A 19,961-nucleotide genomic window follows, 5' to 3' on the forward strand; every position below is an offset into this window, starting at 1 on the left:
ACTAAGTGTTCAGAGATAACAGAATTCCAACTCCCCTGCCTCCTCCCACCACCACAAAAACCTGTCAAAGTCAAGAGGCTGCAAACACATCTGCTCCTCAGGCCCCCTCGAGGAACGGGGGCCACGCAGTCACTTCCAGGCAGTAAGAAAGGCATCCAGTCACTCACGGTTGGCCTCCATGCCATTTCACTCCTCGTCTTCCCTAGCAGCCCCGGCCTGCCATTAGTCCCTCGACTGCTTTGACACCTTCGCTCACTTTTATGGGATCTGGTCTGACACATGGCAAATTGCCACAGTTCACCCTGGCACACAGAATCATTTTATGATTTTTTTTCCCTTAACATCAATGACTCCATTTCTTATGAGGCGTACTATCATGGCAAATCTGACGTGATTTATACTACCAACCAGATATATATGACGCTGATATTTGCACCAAAAACAAAACTAAACTAAGAGAGCCACCAATAAAAGCACTCTTTTCTTACTTGGTTTATACAAGGCACATCCACTGCAGGTACAGCCACTCTCTTGACCACTTGAAACCTACAAAATGAAAGAAATGATAAATAACTGCAAGGGAAAAAATCCAACATGAGATGCACATAGCATGTTTACAGTAACAACCACAACAATAACAAACCACATTCAAATCGTACACTTTCTGCTCTAGTACTGGAGCAAGCTGACTTTAGAAAGATAAAGCATTTTCCCCTTGGGTCATTGCTCATAATTATTTTACTCACAAAATTTCACAATTCCCCAAGCATTTCCATATCCAAGGCATTGTGCCCATCTTGAGAAGTCTATGAAATCTTGTATCACCCTGCAAGGAACAGGACTGCCAGCAACTTAATGAGAATATCACCTACCCAAAGGCCAACCTCTGGTCACCTCAGTCTCAGCTCTAGGATGACCTCTAAGAAAGCAGCCCACTGAACACCAGGGGTGCGCGCGCGTGCACACACACACACACACACTCACACACCGCTCCCTTTCCTCGGTTTCTCTTTTTGCTCAACACTCAGCCTGGTCTTGAGCTCCACTATCATGCTGCGTGTTCACTCCGTGTGTGGTTTCCCCTTGGGGAACACAAGCCACAGAAGAGTTGCAAAATACCAGTCTTGTTCACCACTATATCCACAATGCCTAGGTGAGTGCCTGGAAAGGATTCAAAACACATTTGGTGGTCAAAAGAATGTTTCCAAACACAGAAACAACCACCAAATTCCAACTCCGTTCTACAGAAAACCCCAGCAAGGAAGCCTTGATTTGTTAACTGTGTGAATTGACAAGGTACAGAGAGAGACATCCCATAAACGGACAGGCTACCCTAGGTAGACGCTTTCATTTCAGCTTCCATCCAGAACCACGACTCCAGCGGCAATAAAATATCAACCACCCTTGAAGCGTGCTTAAGCAGTCTCTCAAATGGAGAAGCAAAGAGAGGAATACAAAAAAGGAAACAAAACTTCTCTTCTTGATGAAAGAGAACATGAATACCATACTTAGGAATTCATCAAGAAAACGTTTTTCACAATGTCATTCAGGTTATGCGTTACCGTGGTTGTTATGAGCAAACACTTTACCAGAAGAGATAACACAGAAACTGTAATATTCTTCACAACTGGGTTTTGGAAGTCAGGAGCGTATTCATATTTGGATCAAATAATGTGGCTTTCTTTAATACCACTGTAAAATGTAAAAGAAGACAAACCATAAGACACACAGAATCTTACAGGACTATCTTTAAAAACGTGATGGAGTGAAGTCCCACTTTCAAAGCTTGTTTTCTAAAAGAACCCAGAATGAACTGCACGTTGATGGCTAAAGCACACAAAAGTTGCATTCTCTCTACTCTGGATCCCAGACTCTCAGTTCCCTAAGTACAGCCCATTGTATGTAATTCCCAGGTCAGAGGTGCAGCAGACAAATTAATTAGTCTATTAAGTCTCAGTCGTATCCTGGCACTGATGTTTAGGTTAGCACCTTCAGCAACAAGTTTCTAATGCGTAACTATGCTGCCATTTGTTCCTGAGAGAAACTGGGAACGAAGGGAATAAAGAAAACATGACCGGGAAAAGTTCCCACTGACCTAAAGGCAAAAACATGCACGTTGAGTCAGAGTTAGATTGGTGTATTCATAAAATAGGAGAAAAACTCCAGTTGATTAGTTCATGATATTTTAAGTGATTAGGAGAAAAAGAAATGGCTTCGTATCTAAGGAAATTTAAATAGCATTTAACACTCAGCAAAGTCAACCTAAAAAAGATGATAATTTGCTATGACTTAGCACTGAAGAGAGACCAATGATTTCATGACGAGCCTCTGAAGTATTTAACAGAAAGATTAGGTATTTGACTAAATATTTGTAAATGATACTAATGACTGAAATAAACCAGGTGACATTCATGTGTTAAAAAAAAAAACATGTACCTACACACAGAAGCAGAGAGACAGAGAGAGAGAGAGAGAGACATGGAGAGAGACTGTGCAGATAGAGTGCTAGAGAGAGAAGAGATGGAAACAGTTATGTTTCACCTTATTGCAATGTGTATCTAAAGGAATCAAAAACCAAAAATAGTTTCAAATTCAATAAAAGCAAAGTTTGTTGATCACCATATAACACAACAGAATACCCATGTACAATGTAGAAATTTTCTTTTCTCTTAAATTCTTCCTTTGTTCAGTGAGGTCATGGTACACTGAAATGTTCTCACAACATCACTGACTGAGAGGTGTGCAAGGGATTCAGCTATAAAAACTGTCTTATATGGAAGAATTAGGTGTTGAGGTTGTCTTAGATATTTCTGAGAGCAGCAAGGAGAAATAAATAACAAGATAAAGAATAACTCAGTTTACCATGATGATATCACGCATTAGAAATGTTTGGGCCGGCGCCGTGGCTCAATAGGCTAATCCTCTACCTTGCGGCGCCAGCACACCGGGTTCTGGTCCCGGTCGGGGCGCCAGATTCTCTCCCAGTTGCCCCTCTTCCAGGCCAGCTCTCTTCTGTGGCCAGGGAGTGCAGTGGAGGATGGCCCAAGTGCTTGGGCCCTGCACCCCATGGGAGACCAGGATAAGTACCTGGCTCCTGCCTTCGGATCCGCGCAGTGTGCCGGGCGCAGGGCGCCGGCCGCGGCGGCCATTGGAGGGTGAACCAACGGCAAGGAAGACCTTTCTCTCTGTCTCTCACTGTGCACTCTGCCTGTCAAAAAAAAAAAAAAAAAAAAAAAAAAAAAGAAAGAAAGAAATGTTTGTTATCCATTGGGCAGTCATACTCTGTTAGAATCTCTAAGCCCTGGGGCTGGGGCTGTGGCATGGTAGGCTAAGCCTACACCTGTGGCATTGGCATACCATATGTCCAGGCTCTCCACTTCCAATACAGCTCCCTACTAATGGCCTGGGAAAGCAGCAGAAGATAAATTGGGCCCCTGCACCCACCTGGGAGACCTGGAAGAAGCTCTGGCTCCTGGCTTTGCATTGGCCCAGCTCCAGCCATTGTGGCCATTCAGGGAGTGAATCAGAGGACAGAAAACCTTTCTCTCTGTCTAACTGCCTCTCAAATAAAATAAAATCTTTAAAAAAAAAAAAAAAAAGAATCTTGAAGCCTTTATACTACACTCTAGGTCATTTCAAATTCACCCAGATTACTGAGAAGGCAACAGCAGTAACTATGGTTTACACTGCCTCCTGAATATTCCATTGCCTGGGTTCTAAAAATGCTTAAGTTCATCTCATTCTCCCCAAACTCAGTGCCATTAAACTGAGGACTATTAAAATACAGTTATATTTCTTGGAATTTTGCTTGGGATAAGTCAGAAATACTGAAGCAGAAAAGAATTTGAGTTAAAAAGATAATAGTTTACATTATCCCTAATAGTAAAAAAAAAAAAAAAAAAAACTCGAAAACAATGAAAAAGTCCAACAAAAAAGGAACTAGCTAATCAAATTACGAAAAATGAGATGTTACGAAGTCATGAAGTGCCCAAGGAACATTAATGGGATATGAAATTCCTAAATAATGGCTGGCACACAATGGAGAATTGTGAAGTGAATGAAATAAAAATGCAGTTTACAAAACTATCTACACAGCTTGACTCCAATCTTTATAAGCACAGTATATAAAATGTATTTTAAATATAGATCAATATATACACACACATAATATGCAGATTAGACAGAAAAAAAACTGAAAAGACACACAAACTTGTTCACAAGACCCTATCTTTAGGTAGTGGAACTAAACACAGTTCTTACTATAAACACAGGAAACTGACATAATTGGACATGAAGCTACCGTAGCTCCTGTAACACAAGGGCGTTTCAACAAATTCAAGGGTTGAATGAGCATTTGGTGTGGCAGTTGAGATGCTGCTATGCCTGCATCCCATACTGGAGTGTCCAGGTGGGGTCCTGGCTCCACTCACGATTCCAATGCACAGCCTGAGAGGCAGCAGGTGATGGTTCAAGGATTTGCATCTCTGCCACCCACACAAATGACCTGGGTTTAATTTGGCTTTAATTTGGCCCTGTCCTCACTGGGGTGCACATTTGGGCAATGAACCCAGCAGACAGGAGATCTCTTTCAAATAAACAAAAATAAAGAATTTTTTAAAGGTTCAAGGAGAATGCACATAATCTCTTCATTCCAGTTTCTATGAACTTTTCAAAGCCCCCTCATAGTCTGAGCCAAATGAATCCATCACTACTGTAGATGATGCCAACTTTATAGCCATTGATAGAATAAAGGGGTCCACCTTTCTGAGTGATGTTCTTAACAACCTACTGCTATAAGACCGTAGCACCAACCAAGGCCAGCAAATCATGGTATCCTGTAACACTCTTTCTCCCCCGTACCATTAGTCCCTGTTCTTCTACTACTGTTTCTGATGAACATGTATGTTAATAAAATACCTGTGGCTGGCGCAGCAGCTCACTAGGCTAATCCTCCACCTGCGGCACCGGCACTCCGGGTTCTAGTCCCATTTGGGGCGTCAGTTTTGTTCCGGTTGCTCCTTTCCAGTCCAGCTCTCTGCTATGGCCTGGGAGTACAGTGGAGGATGGCCCAAGTGCTTGGGCCCTGCACCTGCATGGGAGACCAGGAGGAAGTACCTGGCTCCTGGCTTCGGATTGGTGCAGTGTGCCAGCCGTAACGGCCATTTGGGGGGTGAACCAACAGAAGGAAGACCTTTCTCTGTCTCTCTCACTGTTTAACTCTGTCAAAAAATAAATTAAATAAAAAATAAAATATCTGTGTGAGATGCACTGTAAAACTGCCGATACTTATCCATGCCTGTGGAATTTTTCCTGAGGCAAAAAAAGGACACGTGTGTATGTGTGTATATGTATTTGACAAACTCATTTATTTATGACAAACGCCCTAAACCTGTTTCACATATGGCAATGGATATTTTTACAAGCTCCGCTGAAGAGAATCCCATCCTTCAAATTGACAGTTATAGTTTCTCTAAAAAATGACATCTTGAAAGTTTTTTAAAATAGCATTCTGAAGCAACACTGCCAACTTTTTAAAGTGTTTCAAAGGATGCAATTACTTCCTAGATTAAGAAGAATTCTATCTGCTCCTTAGCATCAGAGTGATGTTATGGACAATGTCCATCGCAGCCCAGCTCTTGGAGGCACTTTGTAGCACCACCATCCATGTGTCCTTTGAGTGCACCCCATAGTTTTCCTACCATCTTCATTAAAATAGAGCCAATAGCACTCTTTTGTGCTCTATTTGTGTGGTTACCATGGTAGTGACTTGGATTCTGCAAGTAGGATACACCTGTTGGGGACGGGGACAAGTAAGTAAAGGACCAGAAGAATGACTGAAAAAGTGAGGGCGATGGTCAACACCTTTAAACGTTTACTTTCCCACTGAAACAGCCTTTCGCCAAATCCTATAAAACTCTACCCTGACTCTTCAGCTTCCTGGCACACAGGACGGTGATGTGAACACCATGACACTGGCACTAAACTTCTGCTTCTTACCATCCCCCAAATTTCCAGCTCACACTCCCCAGAATCCCAGCCTTTTCTGGTTCACAGATTCCACTCCCAGTCAATGGAAATGTCACTTGGTGTCCCAGAACATGTGATGGAAAACAGAGGAGACAATGGCACAGGGCGCAGACAGCTCGGCCCCCTTGCCTTCGAGGAGGGCACCACAGGTTACATGTGAAGAGAGAAGTTGGTCAAGAAAATCCTGGACCTTTTCTACTTTCATGGGTGTTCTCAACTGTTAGCAAAGACACCTTGCATGGGTGCTTCAAGTAAACAAGTGGTTTTCAAAGGAGCTTCCCCCTACAATGATATCCAAGAAAATAAAGAAGGAAAATGCAAACAGATCTCAGATAAAAGGTTCATCAGCCTTCATCAGCCACCTGCCACTTCCTTCTCCACTTCCCCACAAATCTGCTTCGACACCACCAGAATGCTGGTGGCCCTGACAAACAGGATTTGAAAACCAATTAAACAGATCTTGTCTTTATCATCACAGAGTTCATATTTACAGAGATGACTACTGGAAATAAATTCCACATCATATAGTCCTTTGTAAATTTAGGAGTCAGAAGAAGTCATTAATGTTTTCCAACATTTTACTCCATAACAATGAGGAAAATTACACCATGTTGGCATTTTAAAATCTTGGGGTTCATAAAAGTAATGGGCTCAAGCTCTTAAAAAGGCAATAGGTCCTCCTAAATTGTTTAATGAGGCAGGAGAAAGCTATATTTTAATAATTATATATTTATGAATTTGTTATAAAGCATAAATTAGTTATGAATCATAAAGGCAGAGGCTAGCATCACTGGAAACGCTGTTAGATAACAGACACTGCTACAGTATTCCAGAAAGGAAGAGAAAAATACGCATTGCTCCTCATGCATCTCAGCCAGCCAAAGAGTTGTCCACAAACTTAACGCATCCTGTCTCACTCTGAGTCCTCATAAAACTGACAAAACAAAGTATGGCTGAGGTTTTAAAGAGTCAATAAAAATGTTTTTTAAAGCCATTTGAATACCGTATGTGTCACAAGGAGGTCTCATTTCAAAGAAACGTGGGTGAATACCATGAGCATTTCTGTGTACTTCTATCATATATCTTCAAGGGTTAGTTCCTTGGGATATTAGCAGTTAATCACTTCCCACTTGAAAACATGAGTTTTAATACTTCATAACTTTTGTCTGTTGGTGGCCTTTCAAAATTATTTGTACTTATAAAACTTCTCATCAGCCGGCGCCGTGGCTCACTAGGCTAATCCTCCGCCTGCAGCACCGGCACCCGGGGTTCTAGTCCCGGTCAGGGGGCACCGAATTCTGTCCCGGTTGCTCCTCTTCCAGGCCAGCTCTCTGCTGTGGCCAGGGAGTGCAGTGGAGGATGGCCCAAGTGCTTGGGCCCTGCACCCACATGGGAGAACAGGAGGAGACACCTGGCTCCTGGCTTCGGATCGTCGCAGCACGCTGGCCGTAGCAGTCCTTTGGGGGGTGAACCAACAGAAAAAAGAAGACCTTTCTGTCTGTCTGTCTCTCTCACTGTCTAACTCTGCCTGTCAAAAAAAAAAAAAAAAAAAAACTTCTCATCTATGAGCTCCTTGAGAGTAGGATGCGGGTTTTATCAGTCTTCATTTGATTACTCATCAACTTACTCAACATTCCTACTGTACACCTGTTAGCCCTATGCTACTGCTTGTAAGTAATAAGTGTATGTGGAAAGAAACCACAGTCCCAGCCCATCACAATACTGAAAGTCTAACAACAAATAAGCAAACGAATGATTACAGTGGAGCGTCTCAGCCTTCAGGCACAAGGAGGGGACAGAGAGTTCATTGGAGTAGCCAGGAACACAGCGGATCCAAGCTACACCAGAAGCTCCAAATTGTTTTGAAAACCTCTGGGGAGTACCACAGTTGAAACAAGTCATCAGAACATTCAAGCACTATCGAACACTCAAGAGTCGCACAGCTTATGCTGAAGATTCTGCACTTTATTCTGAGGATAAACCTCAGAATAAATTTATTTAAGAAGGAATCTCGGAAAATTCACTGACGATAAAATGGAGACCAGAGGGTCCGGCGCTGTGGCATAGCAGGTAAAGCTGCTGCCTGCAATGCCGGTATCCCTTATGGATTCTGGTTCTAGTCCCAGCCGCTCCACTTCTGATCCAGCTCTGCTATGGCCTGGGAAAGCAGAAGACAGCCCAAGTCCTTGGGCCCCTGCACCCGCATGGGAGACCTGGAAGAAGCTCCTGGCTCCTGATCAGACCGCCACAGTTGCAGCCATTGTGGCCAACTGCAGAGTGAACCAGGAGATGGAAGACTCTCTCTGTGTAACTCTTTCAAGTAAATAAATAAATCTTAAAAAAAAATTAAAAAATGGAGACCAGAAAGAGGAAGCTTCAGTGAGGAGATGGTTGAAGTGATAGTGGTAAGAAATTATGACATTCCCTGCACCGGCGTGGGAGACCAGGAGGAAGCACCTGACGCCTGGCTTCAGATCAGCACAGCTCCATCTGTAGCGGCCATTTGGGGGGTGAACCAACAGAAGGAAGACTGTTCTCTCTCTCTCTCTCACTAACTCTGCCTAATTAAAAAAATATATATGGCATTCCAACCAGCCTTGGTTTACCATAAGCAATGACAGATATGCTTGAGAAGTGCATAGGAGACAATGGGCAGGACATAAAAACTGAGTTGAGGAGAGAAACTGAACTTATGGACAATTCCTAGCTTCTAATTTTGGCAAGAGACAGAGTAAGGATGAGGTTTACTGATTAGGGAACACAGAAAGACAGGCAAATCGGGTGGGGAAGGGAAGACGAGGTTCCTGGGACATCGGATAAGTCAAGTTTGAAGCTCCTGTTCACATTCAAAGTAGACACATACAGAAGGCATGGACACAATTATTTGCACATGAGATAGGGACTTGTTCTAGGACACAGGATGTGGGAGCCATCGCTACCTGCTACTTCCTAGCCAGCTCATGCAGGCAGATGGAATAAGCCAAAAGAAAAAAAAGGCTTGGACTAAACTCATTCGAGTGCCAATAACGGGGGCAGAGGGAGAGCAGAAACCGGCAACAGCCTTGAGCGAGGCAGCAGCAACTGAGGTGTCTGTAGTGGGGCAGGAGAGCACAGAGTTTGTAGAAATGAACTCCTGCCTATCAAATGATCCTGTGAGCCACACGAATACAAGGAGACCTTTACATTTTACACCTAAAGAAGGAATTCTGGACCTATGCAAAAAGTTTCATCAGCGAGACAGCAAGAAAAACACAAAAGTTACGGAGCAAACGTGATACATGATGTGAAAACATAGAAAGCGGTTCTAGCATAGCCGCTGGCACATACTAAATGTTCCAACTGATTTAACCTTACTTTCTCCGCTGTGTGTCACCTAGTGCATGCTTTTAGGAAATCCCACAATCCCCTAAAACAATCTCCCCTGAGAAACAACAAAAACACGTTTCCTGACGGCTTGGATGACAATCAAAACTCAGTGAGAAATCAAAGAACTGCTCTGGGACAGCCACTGGATTCAAGTTTGTAGGAAGCCTTTCAGCCATCATCTTAGACAAAGATAAGATCAAAAGCAGATTATGCCATGGATTTTGTGTGGTATAATTAACTTAGTAAGGTAACTCCCATTCGTGGTTCAATTGTTATTAGTCAGTATGAACTGCAATACAGGTTTCATTTATTATGAGTTTACCTATCATATTGCTCATTAAATATTTCAGTTGGGTTCACCTAGGAGTTTATAAAAAGTTTAAGAATTGCATGTTATCATTTGTATAGAACAACGGTACATAAAACTGATTAAAAGGGTATAAATGGATAAGATATCTGATAGGAGCCAAAGCGCAAATATAAGTGCTCCATTTTATGCATCTTCCTAAACATGCTTTAACATCTCAGGGAAAAGGTAGCAGCAGTCCCAGTCATCTGTTTTCACAAATAAGCATTTAGCTAATCAGTAACATTTTTCTCCAGGCCTACTGTAGGACTTTTAGGAAAAATGTTTCACTTCATTGGCATGACAACCTGACAAGCGGTGGATCCACCCAGTGCAGTTTAAGATATAATCAGAAATTAAAATGAGATCTCACTTCTCTGAACTATTTTTAGTTTATTAAAATGTCTACAGGCTTCTGCATATAACTTTATCTCTAAGAAATTTATAAAAGAATATAACATACCCACCAAGAAGACTTCCATATACTGATATTAACCATGCATACATTTAATTATGAGATTTTTGCCCACAAGAGCTATAGGGGGAATGGATGTGGGGTGGAGTATGAGGAAGCACATTTAAAGTCCATTTTACCAAATTCCTGTATTTTCTCTCCAAAACAGTCCCTTCTTCTGACTTCTCAATTTCTGTTAACAAAATAACATTCCAGAGACAGCCTTAAAACTCTGGCATTGCTCTTAACACCAGTCTCCCTCATGCTCTTCATACTATTAGTTGCCAAATATGGATTCCACATACCCAACGTGCCAGGCATTTGTCCCTTTCATTCCGTTACCTCTGCTGCAGGGCAGTCAAGTCCTTTACTATCTCTATTTGGCCTATGCCTGAACGCCTTCAGTTCTTCCCAAGCAGAATTCCCAACTGCTCTCCATAAAGCCCACTTACAAGTTAGTGCTTTTCAGCCTTGAGTGGCTCTTGGCAAAATAAAGGAATACTCCTGGCCTGGCATTTAAAACCCATCACCTGGCAGTTTTCATGCACAACTATTCCAGGCTTGCTATTCTGGAACCTTATTTCTCCATCATTTCCCAGCTTCTGACCTCCCAAAATCGCCTCCCATGCCATTTCTGCCAATGGAGTGCCCTTTTGCCCCATCTCCTCTTGTTCAAACACTACTTGATGTCTCAAGAATAATCTCAAAACGTAAATTCCTTCGCAACCTCAGACACTGATTCTACCGGATGCCACCTTATTTTTCCAAAGCCATACCTCACCCTGCTCACTCTGAGCACTCCCAAGACGCTGTGTCTTACACAGTTCCTATGGCATGTCTTGAATACTGGTCACTTTTGCCTTTGCCTCATGCCATTTAGAGTCTACCAGCTCCATGAAGACAAGAAATGCATCCCAGCTATTTCTCATCTAGGGCAGCCTAGCAATGTGGTCATGGCAGTATTTGCTGGATTTGACTGGAAATGGTAAAGTGATAAGGTAGGCTTGGAGCTAAATCAATTCATCCGTGAGCCACAAGGAATAAACAGGCTGGCCTGTCCACTAGAGCTCTCACCGACCCTTCCTTGTGCACCAAGCCTGTAACTTACACTGTGGGTCCAGATCTTCTGAGTCCACTGGTTATTGTGAGTGAAACGTAAACATTTCAGATGAGTGAATTCTCTATGAATAACTGTCAAACAGTAAACGCTAGTTCAATTTTGAGATGGAAATATCATTTGAAAAGTACCTCATTACTCTAGCAATGGAAAAATACACTTTTATTAAGGTTCAACTAAGATGAAATCATTTTAATTAGACATTGTTTTAGCTGCTCAACACATAAATTAGTTTGAGGTCATTTGTTTTCTAAATGTTATCTCCTAGATTTTCACCTGTGAGAACCATTCAAAGATACTATTTTAAAATATTTTCTTTAAACTGTAAAAAGCAAAGGTAGCCATTTATACACATTCACTAATTCTCTCTCATATCTATGTATATGTATATACATACACACATATATATTTAAGACTACAAGATTCAATGAAAATAGTGACAGCTTTTAAAAAAAAATGCAACCTAACATATAGCTGAGTAACTCATGAAACTCAGCATGCATTGCTGACTTTGGACATGACCACCAAATTTAACAAGGTGTTTTTGAAAGAAACAAAATAAGACAGGTCTCTGGAGCATCCACTCACACTGGCGATGCATCTGAAGGGCAACTTTGCTAGGCGAATATTATGCTTGGCTTTAAATAAAAATTGTAGAATTTAAACATCTTTAAGTAATACTTCAGAACACAGAGAAATATTCCGCAAAAATCTGGCTATCATATGTAACAAAATAATTAAAGGAAGCTGAAACCTAAAAGCAATCATGTAATATTTCTTTATGCATAAGACCAAGGAAAGCATGATACCAGATTAGCAAACTTATAAAAAATCTATTTAAAAGAAAAATCACTAAGGAACACACTGTTTCATAAAAAAAAATCCCTGTCATTCATTATCAAGTCACATATATCAAAGGTGTCATTTTAAAAAGAAGGAGAGAAGAAATCTGTGACTTGCAGATAATCTTGGCTGGAAATTACCTGATACTAGATTGACTGAACCTTCTTTATATATGAAGTCTTTAAAAATATCCCAACTCCCAAATTAAAATCTCAGCCCCTTGTCAAGTTTCAGAGAGCTTGTATTCATTTCCTTACAAGTCAATGTGATATGGATGTTGAAATTTAAAGGCATCTGTTCTGAGCTGTTTATCTAAAACTGGGGAAAGATTTGGGCTGATCTGTGAAACTATTCTCAAAGAAGTATTTTAACTACTGGTCACACTTAGGATATGACCGGCTAAGGCTAAGGAAGCCAGTATGTGGTTAAGAAAAGCAACTGCAAAATTCACTGAGTCATAGCAGAACACACTGTTGACCTTTGGCATCATTAATTCCTAGTTTTCCTGTGGTCTATGCTGTTTCAGAATTATAAATGATGGGGAAAACGACCATTCTTCATCACTCCTACATTCACCTCTTCCTCAAAATTTTCATCATTAAAATAATTGTACTTCTAGAGTCAAAAGGGACAGAAATAGTTACAGACTCTGAGACTGGCCAGAAGTATATGACATTCAAGTTGTTAGAATGGAAAGAATCCACATTCCTAATACCAAACCAGAGGAGAAGACAGTAGAGTAGATCCCTTAAAAAAAAAAAAAAAAAAAAAAGTTTGTGTTTTTTCAGGGTTTGGGGGAGAGGAAAGGAGAAGGAGAGAGAGAGAAAGAGGAGTAAACTGCTATCCACTGGTTCACTTCTCAAATCCACAACAGCTGGGGCTGGGGCCGGGAATGCCTTCTGGGTATCCCACGTGGGTAGCCTGGACTCAGTACTTGGTCCTCCATGTGCTGCTTCTCATGGTGCGCATTAGCAGGAAGCTGGAATCAGGAGCAGAGCCAGGTCGGAAACCCAGGCACTCTGATGTGGAATGCAAGTGTCCCAAGCAGCAGCTTAACCCACTGTGCTACAAACACATCCCACCCCACAGGTAAGTCAACAAATCTCCGGATCTAACAGATAGGGGCTCCAGTTCTTGAAGCAGAAAAGAGAACAGTGATTCAACAAATACTCTGTATAGGCAAATACAAATTACTCTGTATAGGCAAATACAAATTCTTCCACTTACGATGAAATGAAGGTCTAGGCAGACAGAAAATTTGACTTCCAGAAAATTCAACTAAATCAGCAAAGTCCAGGTAAAAATATCAAAGGCTTTGATGTAGCAGGGAATTATTCACTGGCAATACATTTTAAAACTAATTTCAACATAAAGAAGACTTATTGGCCCACATAACTGAAAAGCTGAGAATTGGTATGAGGCTCAGGTAAAGCCCGAGTTCATGAGTCAATGAATTAACCAAGAACCAAGTCCCTTTTCAGTGTTTCTACTGCATCATTTCAGTTCATTACTTCAACACAGTGGCCATCAACTAACTCCTGAGGCTACATACTTCGTTTGTTCACATCCTGCAAGGATGAAAGACCATTGTTGTTTTCAAATGCTCCACCAAAGTTCTGAGGTTCACTTTGTGCGCTGGCTTCGGTCCCATACATCACTGTAGCCAGAAGCATGAAATACACTGAGTGTCTCGATCTAAACAGCACACAGGAGGTAAATTCAGCTTCCCTGAAAATCCACGGACACCATGGACAACTCTGTAGGAGAGCAGCAGCAAATGAATACAATAATTTACCTCACCAAGTTGGGGACACATTCTGATTCCGATATCTGAAGCTTTGTCCCTCTCCTTTTTCATAGTGCCTGCCTGTTTTGACAAGTTGTATGTGTGTGTGTGTGTGTGTGTGTGTGTGTGGTGTACTGTTACTATCAAAAGAAGCAAAAGTGTCCCTATCCCTAATTGAAGGCTGTAGTAGATGAGGCCTTCCAATAGGTTCTTTTATCTTCCCCCAGCCCATTTGAGATTAGTGTTGAGAAAGCAAAATGTAACACAAAGGTTATTAATATGATTTCTTTCCAATTTAGGAGCACTGTAAATTTTGCCCAGGTACACAAAAGCAAGAAGTCACTTCATGAGAAAAAGTTCAGATGAGGGGCTGGTTCCAGTAACTCTGAAGCTCCAACTTTACCTTGTGTGTCCTAGAAAAAGTGGAGGAAAGTACTAACTACAGTTGCCAAGCAGAAGTAATACAGATGTGCCTAGTAAATAGTTTAAATGCCTAAGGCAGGGAGGAAAGCAAAAATCATTCTCAGGAGGGCCAGGGATTTCTTCTATAAAATACCACAGTCCTCAAAACAACACATGCTCAGACACAGCATCCGAAAATTGGATCCCACAATGACTGGAAGCAATCCAGTGTCACAGGTAACCCTTCAAAAGTCATTTAGTCCCCACAAGATTTAGCTCCACACCATAAATTTTCCCGGGACCCAGCCAGACCTTTCAGAAGATCACAAAGAAATCCAGAAAACAAATTACCATTAACAGAAAGATCATCTAATCTAGGTTTCACCCTGTGCTTGGATTAGCGACAAACAGGGTAGGGAAGGTTCACAAGCCCCTCCCCTTCCTATTCTATCTCCAACAAGAAATGTGTCTGATTTTTATCTATTCTACAAAAGTAGGTTCTGGAAATGACTTGTGAACAAAGAGCTTTGTGGCTAGAAGAATAGTTAAATCATTAGTATTCTATCTGAGGAACTGAAGACCAACAAGGGTTCATCATTTATTTCCAGAACCTGAACCCAGGGCTGTAGAATTCATTCAACAATTGTTGTGCATCTACTGTCAGCAGTCACCTACAGCAGTCTCTGCTATCCAGCTACCAACCACCAGCAAGAGCACCAGAGTTATCTAGGCAGTCCCCTCAATTTCAATGCACACAGTTTTATAGTATACAAGCCTGCTTTCCTGCTACCTAACTCATACAGGTCTTACAGTGTCTTGTCACTCAGTTTTCTTATCTGCCAAGAGGAATCACGTTATGCTACTTCAATGGACTAAAAGATTAAAAATATATGAAATACATCAGGAACTGAGACAATATTAAATACGTGCTGATAATAATAACTGGAAATAAACCAGAGTGGCATTATGGTGCAATTAGTTGGGTTTTCATTTTAACACTTCACCATCACCTACATAAAAAAAGAAAAGAAGGATGTTCGATAGGACAATTACAAAGCAACAATGCCTGATGAAGGAAAACAAGCCATATAAAGATGAATGTATTATCCAGCAGAGTAGAATGCACGACTACACCATCAGCTATGGGCTCCATCGGGATCTATGAACTGAATGGCACTCAAGAGGCAGGGGGAGCATTCCATCCAATCTGGCCTTACAACTTGGATGAGGGGAAATTTTAGTACAGACTAGAGAAGAAACGCTGACCATGTTTCAGAGATGGCAAAGTTTGGGTTCTGAATAACAAAATAGCATCTTAAGCTCATTAAAGTTGTGATGGTAGCTTAACATTTATCCTTAACAGACAGTATTATAAAGTTGGCTTTATGGATCCTACTGTTCACTTGATTCTGGCTAAAGACATATCAAAAAGCTATCAAGAGACATATTTTGCATTTAATGAATAATTTTCCACATAGTAAGTAATGGCACACCGACTAAAGTTATTTTTATAAATGATAATTGTAATATAGTTGAAATGAAAACTTCTTGAAGTCACAGTAATACAAATTTCCTCTCTGCTTTCGATTTTACAAACTTGTAACAAACTTTGAAAGAAAAAAACCATTCTAGTAATAAAACATTATTGAGACTACTGAAACTACATTTTGTAGTTTGTAAAACCAAACTAATTTCGCACTTAACACATGTTTTATTCAGTTTCCTTTACAAATGACACATTGCTACTGATTTAAAAGTGTATCAATATAACATATAGATACCACACACACACACCCTCACAGAATGTCTACATGTCACACACACATAAGGAACACATTCACTAAACGAGAACTGTAAATATTTTTCACAAAGAATTGCTAATCCAAGATCATTTGTTTAAAATATCAGAATCTTTTTTTAGATCAGCTATTTAGGTTACTAAAACAAAGTACTTTATTTTTCTCTTTCATTCACTTCCTAAAACATATTTCACAATTCCCAAAACTGTCAGTGCCATCTAGTTAAACACTATCATCCCGCCTGGAGGTGCTCATCTTCCTGTGGAATACGGTATTACTACTGCAAGTCTCCAATTCCAGCTCTCATATTTCTGTTCACCTTTCAATAGTAACAAAGCTAACGGCACCATCTGAGGCCAAGCTGCATCCCAAAGTATCCTGCTTCAGTCTCTAGAAGAAAGGTCCAAAATGAAAAGCAGATTCCTTGAGGCTGAGAAAAACGAATGTCAAGGCCTGGGGCAGCAATTTCAATCCTACCCGTGGCTCTTTTTGGGAGCTCGGGAAAGTCACTTTTCGTACCATATACACGTGCAACTTAATGGTTAATGGATAGAAACACGCTTCCGTAACCTCAGAGCTAAACAGATAAGGAAGGACGCGACCTGGACTGCGTCACTCCAGGACTGAATGTTCATAGATAACCCGGATGAGGTCCCATCCTGGAAAGAGCCCATGCAAATATTTAGTCAGTTGTATTTTTTTTAAAACCACTTGGAAAACAATGATTTTCCAGTGCCAAACCTTGAAATGAGCACTCCAATTAATTATGGAGCTGTTTGTGATTTGAATTTCTCCCAAAAATGTAATGAAGTGAGTATTCTCTGAAATAGGGCTCACTGTTTAAAATCAGTCAGCATCTGGCATGCTTTGCAGTCCTGCTTATGCTCCTTGGCAACAAGGGTACAGTTCACTCGGATGATTTCAGGGCTTGCTTGGGGTGTGCTGGACAAGTCCTCACTCCCACAGGCCTGTAACATGGGGCTTCCCCCCCCAGCAAGGATGCAGATCCCACACTGAGCCCATAAAACAATTAGTGGGAGGCCTTGGCACTGCATTCAAAGGCCTTTATGAAAAGCCAATGGAGCTGCTTGTGTGAAATTTGACGTGTGGGGAGCCCCCATAAAACTCTTTAATGGAAACTGGGGGCTCCTTCTGGAAAAGGTTGAGAAGCTGGGCACTGGCTGTATAATTAATGCAGTTAGTTAACAAGAGACAATAAGCGTTTCCATAAAAAGAACCAGACAGCCATCAACAACCGAAAAACTCTGGGCAATATTTTATGTTTGCAAAAGAAGTGGAAAGAACTGCTCTTTATAAAGAGTAGTTTCTTTGGGCACTGGCAAGGTGGAATTGTTTGTTATTTTTCCTTTAGAAGAATCTGTCAGAATGCTACACAGCCGACACAGAAAACAACATCCCTTTTTCTAGTTTTTACAATACCCACCATATCTGTTTTTAAATCTCATATAAAATCTCACATGAAAAATCTCCTGGAAATTAGGAACCACACAGTGAAATCCTGCAAAACCACCCATTGTCACTAGAGGCGCCACTGCCCAAACCTGTAGTCCACAGCTTAAAGGGAGAATGGTTGATACTCACAAATCGCTGAACCATTACTTTCAAAAAATAAAGATTATGACAGAGGAACGCGAGCAGCGTCCCCACTTTTATTCACCAGCTATACTCAGAGTAGATCAAAATGACTCAAACTCTCCTGATGTAACAACTTGCTCCTTATCACTGCCTTGGGAAAGGACACTGTAGACACGTAAGGTGTCAGTCTTTGCCAGGCACCCACGCCCTCATCACGGGCTGTATCCTAGAGTTTACCCATAACACAGAAAGGGCTCAGCCTCTGATAAAAAAAAAAAAAAGGAAACCCTGATTTTGAGAAGGAAGATGCCTGCCCCTTCTGGCCACAAAAGAGCACGCAAAGGGAACACAGGTGGAGAGCAAGGAGATCAAATTCAAGCAAGCTCACAGAACCCTGGCATCTGGCCCTGGTCTTTTTTTCTGGGAGGAAGGGAAGGTACAGAGGTACCCCTGTCCAAACATCCTGTTCTGATTAGAATAGCAAAGAAAATAACCAGGTGCATCTCAAGCAGCAAGGCTAAGAGTCGGTGTGCTTCTGTTGAGTGTGTATACAAGAACACCCATAATGATTATATTTTAAAGTGCATTTCCTATTACACTGCATAGCCAAAATGGTGTGAAAGCCACCAGCCTAGTGGAAGGACAAAGATCAGTTCAACTCCATATCCTACATTACAAGGGGATATTAATGTAGCCTGGAAGAGGACAAATCCAGATGTACTCAAGACAGTGTGATTCTAGGTCTCCATGACTTTGGGATCCTTGCCTGGGATTCAAAACACCCCACAGTTCCTACTAAGAAGTATACCCAGCTGGCACTGTGGCTCACTAGGCTAATCCTCCGCCTGCAGCACCGGCACCCCAGGTTCTAGTCCCGGTTGGGGCGCCAGATTCTGTCCCAGTTGCTCCTCTTCCAGTCCAGCTCTCTGCTGTGGCCCGGGAAGGCAGTGGAAGATGGCCCAAGTGCTTGGGCCCTGCACCTGCATAGGAGACCAGAAGGAAGCACCTGGCTCCTGGCTTCAGATCGGCGCAGCGCAGGCCGTGGCAGCCATTTGGGGGGGTGAACCAATGAAAGGAAGACCTTTCTCTCTGTCTCTCTCTCACTGTCTAACTCTGCCTGTCAAAAAAAAAAAATATATACACCCATGCAGAGAAGGTCACTGGGGTAGCAGAGGTCCAGCAGCACCAGGAAGAGCTACATTACTGCAGGACTATAAAATGAAAGGTAACCATTTGGGATCATGGACTTCCAGGTTACGAACCTACATGAAGACTCAAAGGGCCAGAAAGACCAGTCCACTCTCAGCAGCCACATATCTTGGCTCAGATCAAGCTAGACTCCCAGCAGCAAAGAGGTCAGTCACCATGATGGAGAGGACACTGAGCGACCCTTCACCAACACAAGTTTACTGGGACAGGTCCAAGTACCATGTCCTACAGGAATAGGAAAGGGTTAAGAGAAAATAAGACAGTAAGAATTTTCTAACAAAGTGAATCAGCTAACCAAACAAGGTTTAATCCAGCAGAGGCCAAGCCATTATTAACTGGGAAGGACTTGTTTTCAACAGCTCAAGAGGAAGTTTGCATCCATTAAAGACACAAGTGGCATTTCCTTGTGAATAATATTGAATGCAACCACCCTCTTGCTACATTTTCCATTTAAAGTGAGACTATACTTGAGAATAAAGAACTTACTTCTGCACTATGAAAATAAGGGTTCTTCAAAAGCTCACGGCAAATGAAATTTAAATGAGTTTATTTTGGTATAAAAATCTTGGAATCCATGTACCTTTCCATAATACACATTTTTCATGAGTTTTCTGAGAATCCCTTGTTTGTATCAATTTCAAATTTTTCTTTCATATTTGCTCAATTTTTTAAGACTTGCCTCAAGATTTAAGTCTGAGGAAATATAGAGAACAAGAATCTTTCTTCCAGAGTAGCTTGCTGAAAATAAACCCTTTTGTTATTTTGATTTGTGTAGCTACTGGAAACATGATCAAATGTAGCTGTGTTTATACATCAACAAATGGAAACTATGAAATACTAGAAAGAATCAAGTGAACCATACCTGAAAACCAGCTTTTTCATTTATGCATTCCTTTACACTAACATTTTCATTACACTAAAACTTGTTTTGATTTCAAAACTATTTTTGAAATACAAACAAGGGAATAAGTAACAGTTACCACACTTAGACAACTGCATTCAAATTATTTTTAAAA

General features: G+C 41.4%; 1 protein-coding gene across 3 annotated transcripts in view; it reads right to left on the reverse strand.

Moving 5' to 3' along the window:
• The window catches only part of BMPR1B (bone morphogenetic protein receptor type 1B), a 443,407-nt gene that overhangs the window by 248,397 nt on the left and 175,049 nt on the right, over positions 1 to 19,961 (reverse strand). For 2 of the 3 annotated variants that reach the window (XM_017347401.4, XM_089302608.1), the window contains exon 3: positions 489 to 546. The exons of the other annotated variant lie outside the window; for it this stretch is intronic. The gene's annotated coding sequence lies outside the window, so the exon portion shown is untranslated. The remainder of the gene's footprint in view (positions 1 to 488; positions 547 to 19,961) is intronic. 3 annotated transcript variants of the gene reach the window in all.

Source organism: Oryctolagus cuniculus, chromosome 8, assembly GCF_051225735.1.
Source record: "Oryctolagus cuniculus isolate XC-2025 breed Fujian yellow rabbit chromosome 8, ASM5122573v1, whole genome shotgun sequence".
NCBI lineage: Eukaryota > Metazoa > Chordata > Mammalia > Lagomorpha > Leporidae > Oryctolagus > Oryctolagus cuniculus.